The 10,748-nt window shown below is 33.4% G+C and overlaps 1 non-coding gene across 1 annotated transcript; it reads right to left on the minus strand.

Annotated features, from left to right (window-relative positions):
* Positions 1-10,066: 10,066 nt before the first annotated feature.
* ACRALDRAFT_t93 lies at positions 10,067-10,141 on the minus strand. The gene has a single exon. It is a non-coding gene; the product is annotated as a tRNA-OTHER (tRNA).
* Positions 10,142-10,748: the final 607 nt, after the last annotated feature.

A 10,748-nucleotide genomic window follows, 5' to 3' on the forward strand; every position in this document is an offset into this window, starting at 1 on the left:
AATAACAGATATAAGAGTCTTCGTCTACGGGCAGCGGGCTATGAAGTTCTAGCTGATAATAATAATAATATAAACCATAGCCCGGCTAATAATAATAGTAGCCAGAGTATTAGGCTAGAAGTCTAAATACCTTTAGAACCATTAAAACCGGACTATAAGGATTTAATATCCTATAATAATAGTGCGCACTTGCTATATTATATAAAAGATATAATACTTAGAAACCTATAGTTTTAAGAAAATTCCCTATTTCTTTTAACTATAAATTCGATTAATGAACCAGCTACCTATAAATAGGCTATAAACTGCCTAGATAAAGATAAATAGATAGACGCGATGGTAGCAGAAATATCAGAACTCGAAAAGAGAAAGACCTGGGACTTAATAAATATAAGAAATACGCCTAATAATTATAATAAAATAAAAGAAGACTACCACGTACTAGGAGGTCGTTAGGTCTTCAGAATCAAATATAATAGCTCTAGCGAAGCTATTTAATATAAGGCTCGGTGGGTTATTCAGGGGTTTAATCAGGTTCTAGGTCTTGATTATCTAAATACCTTTTTAACTACCTGCCGGCCAGAAAGCTATAAACTAGCTTTAATACTAGGCGTATCACGCGGCTAGAAATTCAGGCAGTTCGACGTCAAAAACGCGTTCGTTCATACTAATATAGATACCCTAATATACGCTATACAACCCACAGGCTTCGAGAGAGAAGATAGCTTAGAAAATAGTAAAAATAATAATTATATAACACTCTGCAAGCTTAATAAAGCTTTTTACGGGTTAAAACAAAGTCCTAGACTGTGGTATAACTACCTGGTTAAGATATTAACTACATTACGTTACCGGGTCTCTGAATATAACAACGGACTTTTTACTTTTTATAAATATAATAAAATTAAAAGAATAGAAGAACGAGCTATTCTTTTATGCCACGTTAACGATATAGTGGCTCTGAGCCCTTCTAAGGATACTTTAGACTATTTCTTTAAGGAGATATCTCAAGATATTACACTTAAAGACTTAGGTGAAATAAATACCTTTCTAGGTTATATAATAAATATAAATAAAGATAATAAGACTCTCTCTATAAGTCAGTTGCCTTATACTAATAAGATACTTAAAAGGTATAATAAACGAAGTCTGAAAAGGGTTAATACCCCTTATATACACAAGAAGGTCCTAGTACCAAATCCTGAACAAGCGTCAACTAATAATATAAATAAATACTAACAGGAAATCGGGGCTTTATTATATCTAGCCTTGCATTCAAGACCAGATATAACTTACGCAGTTAACTAGTATTCTCGCTATATAAGTAATCCCTTATAAGACCACTTTACTGCGTTAAATCGAATCTAGACTTATATAAATACATATCCTAATATCGGTCTTTTATATAACTATAATAAAGAAGACCTTGGTATTTACGGTTATTCTGATGCCAGCTTTTTAGATATAATCGAGGATAGAACCTCGACTTCAGGATATATTTACTACGTGGGAGTAAATAACCCTGTTAGTTAGACCTTAACTAAATAAAAAGTCGTTGCTTTATTAATAACAGAGGCCGAATATATAGCTCTTATAGAAGCTTCTAAAGAAGGAATCTATCTTTATAATCTATAGAAAGATATACTTCAGAATCTAGGTCTAGATTCTAATATAAGAGGCAATAATAATAATAATAATAATAATAATAATAATAATAATAATAATAATAATAATAATAATAATAATAATAATAATAATAATAATAATAATAATAATAATAATAATAATAATAATAATAATAATAATAATAATAATAATAATAATAATAATAATAATAATAATAATAATAATAATAATACTCTCGAGATTCCTACTATCTTAATAGATAGTAAGAGTGCAAAGAAGCTCGCCGAAAACCCTGAATTTCATAAACGGGTAAAGCATATCGACAGGCAGTATCACTACTACAGGCAACAGCTACAAAATAATAAAATAAAAATCGTATATATAAATACGAAATTTAATATAGCTGATATAATAACTAAAGGTTTAGCAAAAGAGACTTATAATACTTCTTACGGTTATATAAACCTAGGTTATAAGGACGATACGTTGCCTGAGTATGATTTACCGCCTTATAATAAAATTAAAGAATTAAAATACTAGGGTTTAATACTTAGTATTCTTAGTTCTTTATAAGGGGAATAACTAGGTTTTTTACCTTCGGGTTTTCCTAGATATCAAAGGTTTTTCTGAACTTTCCTTTGGATAATATACTATAATAATAACAAGGGTTTTTAAATTTTCCCTTAAATTAAAAAGAAGAGGTTTTTCAAATTTTTCCTCTATGTATTCTAGTCTTAGATAGACTAGGATTACTGCACTATAACATAATATAATTATAACTATAATCTGACTAAGCTGCACTTATATAAGAGTCAGCTTACGGGGGGGTATTAATATTATACTTATAATAAATAATAATCATAATCTTATAAATATACTAGGTATCGTAAATACGATATCTTAGTTATTACTTAAGCAAATAACGTGGCGTGACAACCGCCGCGTAGGCTGTTAACGTAACAGTCGCCACCCAATCTTTCAGGGTCTTTTGCCAGCCCCGGATCCAGGAAGAAATCCCAGAAGTCAGTTCTATACACACACGTTTTTACACGTTTTATAAAACAAGCAGTAATCCTACGGATCTACGAATTCAACAGCTATTTGCTTGATTCTTCTCTTCCGCGCGTACAGCCTACTACTCGTAGCCCAATTCATCAAAAGAAACCGAACTCGGTAGAGTTATATAAGCCTGTTAATAGACTATATAGGAATCGCAGTTCTGATTTTCTAAGATTAAAGTCTATATAATATCATACGTTATAGACTAGTAAAATCTTTTCCTTCGAAATATCAGGCTTTTTAATTTAAAAGGCACTTTATAGTGCTATAAATAAATTAAGAGGATAAGCTTAAGAGCTTTTACGCTAAAGATATATTTTAAACTTATATTGAAACCTAGGTCTTAACCTTTATAACTATACTAACCATAGCTAATAACTTAAGCTATATGGTTTATGCGTATAAGGGACTTTTATAGGTAGAACGTTTATAATAAGACCTCTTAGTGAAGAGAGTACTTCGCTGCCCCGAATTGCTTTTAAGCGATACAGTTCTGATATTTTTAAGCCCTGCTTTAGATATAATTAATCCTTTAGCGAAGTAGAGTATTTTAAGGAAGCTGCTAAGGCCTTGGGTTAAATAACCTAACCTTTTATGCTTTAAGAATATCAAGTCCTTTAAATAAAACCTTTCTTTGCTTTTATATTACCGTTTTCTACCCGGTCTATTATTAGATATATAAGTCCTAGACCTTTTTTTAAGGTAGAATAAGATCTATTTATGGATATATAACTCCTAGATTTTTAATGCGTTCTTTGCTTTATACTCTTTAAGATATAGAAATCTTAGGCTTTTAACGTGGATAGTTATAAGGTTTATTAACACCGTTATAGCCATAAATATAGTATATATCTAAAGAGTAATAAAAAAGAATATTATTATAAACTCTTTTATTCCTTATAAAAAGTAGGAAGACTTCTTAGCTATGGAACGGAATATATCTAAGTAGTCCTTTAAATGGACTATATTATTAGTTCCTTAAGGCCATATACTCTTTATAAATATTTTGATACTATAAGACTATTACCCGCTTCTGCTATTAATAGGATATAATAGATATAAATAATGCCTTTTAAGATAGAAGTAAAGCAACTTTACTATTAAACAAGTAACTCTATTTAATATTATAAGGCCACGAAGATAATACTTCGTTTTATTTAACTCATTAACCGACTTTATAATCAGTTTATTATAAATAATAGAAGGTATTACTTCTTTTATTTCTTCCATAATATCCATAGCGTTTTGGGTAGGTATAGTAAATAGGATAAATATCCTAATATTAGAATCCCTGGTAATGTTACCAGGACTATCCAAACGTTATAGTCTTTAAGACAGTAAAGTCATATTATACTCTGAATTTATAGAGACGAGATTTATAATCTTTCTATCTCCTTTAGATATTAAATTCCTTATTAGATAATTATTTATCTTTTTTAAGTAAGGGGTAAATACTAAGTCTTTATTACCTCTTTCCTTTATTGAGAACAATACGAGCAAGGCCTAAAGACATAAAGTCTTTATTACCTCTTTTCGTTATTAAGAAAATAGGCGCGAGGCTTAAAGCCTTAATACTCCTTTTCAAGAACTTTTCTTTTAAACTGTTTATAACTTAACCCCCCCTAACCTAATAGATATGAGGGTATAATAATAAAGCAGAGGTATCTTGCTTTAAAACAGTTATTATAATATCCTTTTTATTTTTCTTTATATCTTTTCCTATTTTTAAGGATTTTTAAGGATTTATTTTAACTACTTCCTTTATTAAGAAGTAAGTAGGGTAATAACCGGTAACTACTTCTTCTTATTAAGAAGTATAGTAATAACCGTACTTAGTTCCACTTATTAATTAATATCCATATATAAACTAATAGACCTATTAAGAGTACTCTTAGAATAATATAATGAAGAGCTTATACAGTTATACGATTATTTCCTTTACCCTTATATAGAAACGTATCCACTTGAAAATAATCTATAACTGCTAGGTTTTATAAAGGAATATAAAAGTCTTAACCTTTATATTACTGTTTTAAAATATAGAGTAGCCTCTGGTGAATATCTATTAGAGGTTTGGTTATATTTATAACTTTAAGACGTTTACTATAAGCGTAGATAATAATCTACGATAGTATAAAGACTCTGTTTTCCTTGCTTTGCCTTTTATAATACAGGAAAATAGCTAGAAGTTATGATTTCCTCAAAAGCCTTTCTTAATAAAGGGAAGTATGCCTTAAGTATTAAGACTTTTCCCTTTGCTTTTATAATAAAAGAAATAGCTTAAAGTTATAGTCCCTTTAAAAGCTTTTTTTAATAAAGAGAATTGTCTTAAATAATCTTTAATAACCACGAAGTTCTAAGAGATAAGAAGTCTCTTTTATATCTTCGTTATTCCTTATTATTTCCTATTATATTTAGGAAAAGGAAAGCCTTTTATATACTCAATGAATAGAGTAATAGATAGTGGATCCGGAACTAAAAACGGTTTATAAAACGGTTAGGTATTATAGATAATATCTAAGTAAAGACTTTTACTTAACTGTAGCTAAGTATTTAACCACTTTTATAAGCCACTTTAACTAGCTATATAGGAAGATATAACGTGAGTAGCGTAACGGTATACATATATTTCCTTTTTACCCCCTTAACCCCTGATCTTATTTTTGCTTTATCTCTTATTCCTTATTTTATATCGGTTTTTCGAATCGATCGTTTATATCGTTAGTTTAGGGTTAAAAATGAAGGAAAAGGATAACCTTTATCGGTTAGAAAGAGGTGCTAAGAGGCAGGAAAACGGGTAGAACCTTTACCAGTCGGAAAGAGCTATTATTAGTTAGAAAAAGCGGGCCGAACCGCGGTAGTAAATCCAAACGGATTTAAGTGTTCTAGTACGAAAATAAGCTTTTTAAACGAAAAGGAGGGAAACCTCGAAGATAGTGAATATCCCGGGAAAAGGGGAATTCCGTAAAGGCAGGGAGAATTCCTAGAAGGCAGGGAGAATCTTAGAAGGCCGGGAATTCCGGTAAATAAGGGGAATTCTAGAAGAAATTCTAGAAAATCCAGGAAAGTTCCTAGAAAATTTTATAAAGGGAAATAAAGTCCTGACGGGTCCTAGGAAAATCCAGAAAGAGTGGACTAGTCGTAGGAGGAGTCGGCGAGCCGTAGGAAGTCCTGAAAAGAGACCGAGTCCTAGGGAGTTCTGGGAAAGCCAGCGAGTTCTAGAAAGTCCCGAAAAGAGAGACCGAGTCCTAGGAAGTTCTACAAAGGCCAGCGAGTTCCAGAAAGTCCTGAAAAAAGAGACCGAGTCCTAGGAAGTTCTAGGAAAAAGGAAACGTCTTCGGTTCTTCCTTTAATCTAAGAATCGTTAAGTAGCTCTAGAAGAGTAGCTAGAAGAGTAGCTAGAAGAGTAGCTAGAAGAGTAGCTAGAAGAGTAGCTAGAAGAGTAGCTAGAAGAGTAGCTAGAAGAGTAGCTAGAAGAGTAGCTAGAAGAGTAGCTGGAAGAGTAGCTAGAAGAGTCACTTAGCTAGAAAAGCAGGAAGCATTCTAGGAAAAGAATCGTTTTTAAGAGAAGTTTCGAGACAGGATTATTATCGAGAGGAGTATAAGAAAGGAGAGCTTACCGGGCTTATAACCTATGAGTAATTCGAGATAATCCAGGATATAATAGTTATAGTATAGAACCTCCGTATATAATAAGAATATCGTAACTAGCTTAGAAAAGAAGAAAGAGAGGAAGAGAGCGGGAAGAAGCAGATATATATATATATAGAAAAAGGAATAAAGAAAAGAAGGATACTATATTACGTAGTAGACTTAATATAAGCTTTTTACCTTACGTAATAGTTTATTATTACGTAGTAGACTGCGTTATATTACGCAATAGACTTCTTCTCTTCTCGTAATTTATATTACTAACCCTATATATTAATAATCAAGCTATAAATGCTTTATTAATATTATTAATATATATATAGGTTAGTATAAAGATATATATACCTTTATGCTCCTTATTCGTCTGCCTATAACTATATAATAGTTATTAATAGCAGATATTAACAAATACTATGTTAAATCAGTTAGTTATTATGAGTATAGGTCTGCTATATAGTAGCGCCTTAGTTAATTATTAGTATCTTCATACTCTAGAAAAACCAAAAAAACCAGTTCTATCATTTATTATATAGCACTTCTAGTGCCTACTAGCCCCCTTTTTACCCCCTTACTCCTACTATTCGTCCTCCTACTCCGCCCGCTATACTAGGTATTTAACACTATAGGTAATCTGTTAGGCGTATTCTGTTATTTTATCGCGCTATTCTTACTTAGCCTAAGCCTTTTTCTCCGCCTCCTTAGCGGCCTTCTATTCGGCGCGGCGCTTCTGATTAGCCTTATCTTTAGCGCTATTAGTGCTTTTAGACCGGAACTCCAATAGCGCTTTATATAACTTAGTCTGATTAGTTAACGCTTTGACCTGTTATATAGTTAGTAGCAGTAGGACACCACGTTCTAAGTTTGATATACCCGTTTACGGTTAGTTAAGCCGCCCTCCTCGACGGCCTTTAGGAGGATTTTCTATAGCCTAAACGCTGCCCGAGTAGCAGCGACTAAGAGCTAGTTCCCTTCTTATTAGCACCCGACTAGTAGTCTATTAGAGTGATAGACTTATAACTTAGTAATGTTTCGATTATCGCACTTAGTAGCGTTAGTATTTAAACGATACCGTAATACTATCGCGGTAAGCGCGAATTTAATAGCCCTATGGCTCTTATTATCTTACTCTAGCTGTAGCTATTAATAAGCATACCGGCCATATAGTGTCATAACCTTAAGTCTATTAACCTGTTTATATCTAATATAAGGCTTAGGGGCCTTATCTGCCACGTTATCGTTATTATTATAGGTGGTATTCTTGTAGCTACCCGCACTATTATCATTATTACTAGTAGTAGTATTATTATTAGCATCCCTTATAGCGGTATTACCGCCCGTAATATTATCTATATACTATTCCTCCTTATAGTGCTCGTTATTATAGCCCCCGTTAGCACCGCTTATTATAATATCGATATTATCCTATACGCTCGATTATCTAATGCTATTACTAGCATTATTATTACCCACCGCGTAGGACTTCTTAATGGCCTTAGCTACCTTTCTGGCCTTTTTCTTAGCTAATTTACGAGCCGCTTTTATAGCCTTACTCTCGACGTTACTTATATTAGGTATAGTAGCTTCTATGATATTAGTAACGGTCACGTATAGGGCACTATTATAGCACTTATATTACGAGAAACTAATTGAATTATGGGAGTGTTGTTATAGTTATAAGAAGCTGTCTCTCTGTTAGCTTTATCTATGACTTCCCGCTACCCGGACGCTAGGAACGAATTCTAATCTGATAACCGACTCCGCGAAGTTGATAAAAGACTTTAAGCTAAATATATAGCTTTATACTACTAGCAGGGAATCGACTTATATATATAGTTATTTAATGTTCTAAATTATGAAAATAGACGATGGCTAAAGAGAATAACAAGAAGAAAAACAATAAAAGTTAGGAGTTAAGAAAGGTTCTTATAGATAAGTTAGCAGTTTATAGTGTAATCTCTTAGAAGGATTCTTAGTGGTGGTCTCTCTGCTTTTACAGGGCCTTTATATTTATAGTATTAGTCGCTAGTTAGGTTTATCTTGGGATAATCCTCTTTATTAAGTAACTTTATTCTTTATAATCACGTTTATCTATATAGTGTTTAAGAGGAATCTTTATATTTATAAGCTTTATCCCCTTTTCTTTTATCTTATGCTTTTGTCTTTTATTCTTTAAAACTTACTTTAGAGATAGTGTTATTCTATAGGTAGGTTAAAAGGAGGTTCCTGGATTAGACAGAGTTCTTCGCGTAGAAGAGTGGCTAAGCTAAGGGAGTCGTTCTTTTTTATTACCTCTAGACCTCTATTACTCCTAAGGGCGGGAGTCAAAGAAAGGGCGGGTAATCTATAAGAGATATAAAGAGGACTTGTTAATTCGTGTTATAAGGTTCTAGGCTTCCTACTAGTGCTTAGTACGAGCTTATTATATAAGCCATAGAGGCCTCTCGTAAAGAGTTTCTAAAGGCTTACGTATTAACTATTAGGTGGAATCGTATTTAGAGAAGGCTTATCGTGTATTCAGAATATAAAAGCTAGCTTAGAGTATATAAAGGGGGTGGTAGCCTTTATAATAAGGCTACCTAGTTTATAAAGGTCCCTTAGTTACTCCGAGAGGAGATTATATAACTAATACCTTCCTATTGGGTGGCATCCAGAGGTCTATAAGTAAGGACCTCTATGCCTATATTTTCTTAAAAGAACTTAAGGAATAATCTTAGTATAGTACCCCCTCCCTTGGTCTACTAGTAGGCCTCCTTTATAGTCTTATAATGGCTTCCTTTACTCCTTACTTAAATCCTATAATACTCTGACTTATTAACGATAGTAACGAGTATAGACTATATAGCGAGTACCTTAGGCGGTATTATCAGGTAGTATTAGATCTTCTTCTTTAGGAACTATGTATAGCGAAAGTCGTTATAGCTATATTATACCGGTTAATAGCTGTCGTAATAAAATATTTCTCCCCCTAAAGAGATATTTATTTATTTACTCCACTATCTTTATCCTACCCAGGTAGCTAGGAGCCACAATTCTAACTATACGGTCCTTCTTTAATGCCTATAGGGGGGAAAACTGTAGTATAAGACTTAGAGAACTAGTATAAGACTTAGATAAAAACCCCTACACTCACCTTATTTAAGGATTAATGCCTTATACAGGTGCTATAGCGGCCCCGGTGCTAACTCACTACTAATACGAAACTTAAGGCTTCTATACTAGGAAGCCTATAACGTCTTACCCGTAGCGACTTTAAAGCCGACTATATACTTAATTAACGGCGCGCCCATGATTATGTCTCTTTATTTTTATACGCCCTGTGTACCCTAGGGCTAACCCCTGCGGGCCTATTATAACCGGCTTATATATATGCTTCCTAGGCTTTAAAGCTCCTAAGCTTCCTTTACTCTTTCTATAGCTATAGGTAGAGCTAATATAGGCTATATGCCTATGCAGAACGCCTACATAATAGCGTAAGAGGCTGCCTCCGTATTATAGAAGAGACGCCGCGTATTTTACTTACGCGCTTAGGGATAGCGCGATACCGTCTCCTTATTTCTACGGTAGGGCGACTAACTCCCCCATAGTACCTGTGATTAGCTAGCGAAACCGGGCGGAAGGTGGGTCTAACGGGCCCCCTGTTTAACCCTTATCTATATACTAAGATAGATAAGGGCCCCTAGAACAGGATCCGAGTAGCGTAAAAAAGGAAAAGGGGTTCCTCTTTTATATACGCCTCTAGCCGGATTCGAACCGACCTAGTCACCTCGACTATATACTAGGTATACCACCACTATACTATAAAGGCCCCTAAAGGAATATATTTCGATAAGGAACAGGATAATACCTCAAACTATAGAGACCTTAAGGGAATAAGGAATACAGTTATTCCTATTTACTTACCTACCTATAATTATACTTAGTAAACTTACCTAACTACCTCGCCGACTTTACCTTACCTAAGCCATATATTATTAACACATGGCCTACGCGTAGTAGAGCGCGTGATGTTATAAATCACGCGTTAGTAGGTATTTTAAAGTTATACCTGCCTATATTAGGGTGTTCCTTTCCCTACCTAAGGTAGGTGTACGGAACCTATACCTATTTGCCTCTGTTATTATTCCAGGCTACTCGCCAGTCCTTTAAGTTTACGTTCATTACCTCCTTTCTATTAAGTTTCGAACGTTAACTACTTAACTTATAGTATTTTATTAATGAGTTTCCAAGCCACTAAGGCTAAGACAGTAGTTAGGACTTTACTATAACCTTTCGAATAAAGCCTGTATTCGTCTAGTATGTCTATCTCGGGTCTAGCGTCTATCGTAACTATAATAATAGGAATATCGCGTTTATAATAGCGTGCTGGCTCTATTAACCCAAACCTATAGTATAGGATCACTAAGCCTACTAAG

The sequence above is a fragment of the Sodiomyces alcalophilus genome (genome assembly GCF_042370955.1).
Source record: "Sodiomyces alcalophilus JCM 7366 unplaced genomic scaffold ACRALscaffold_2, whole genome shotgun sequence".
Taxonomy (NCBI): domain Eukaryota; kingdom Fungi; phylum Ascomycota; class Sordariomycetes; order Glomerellales; family Plectosphaerellaceae; genus Sodiomyces; species Sodiomyces alcalophilus.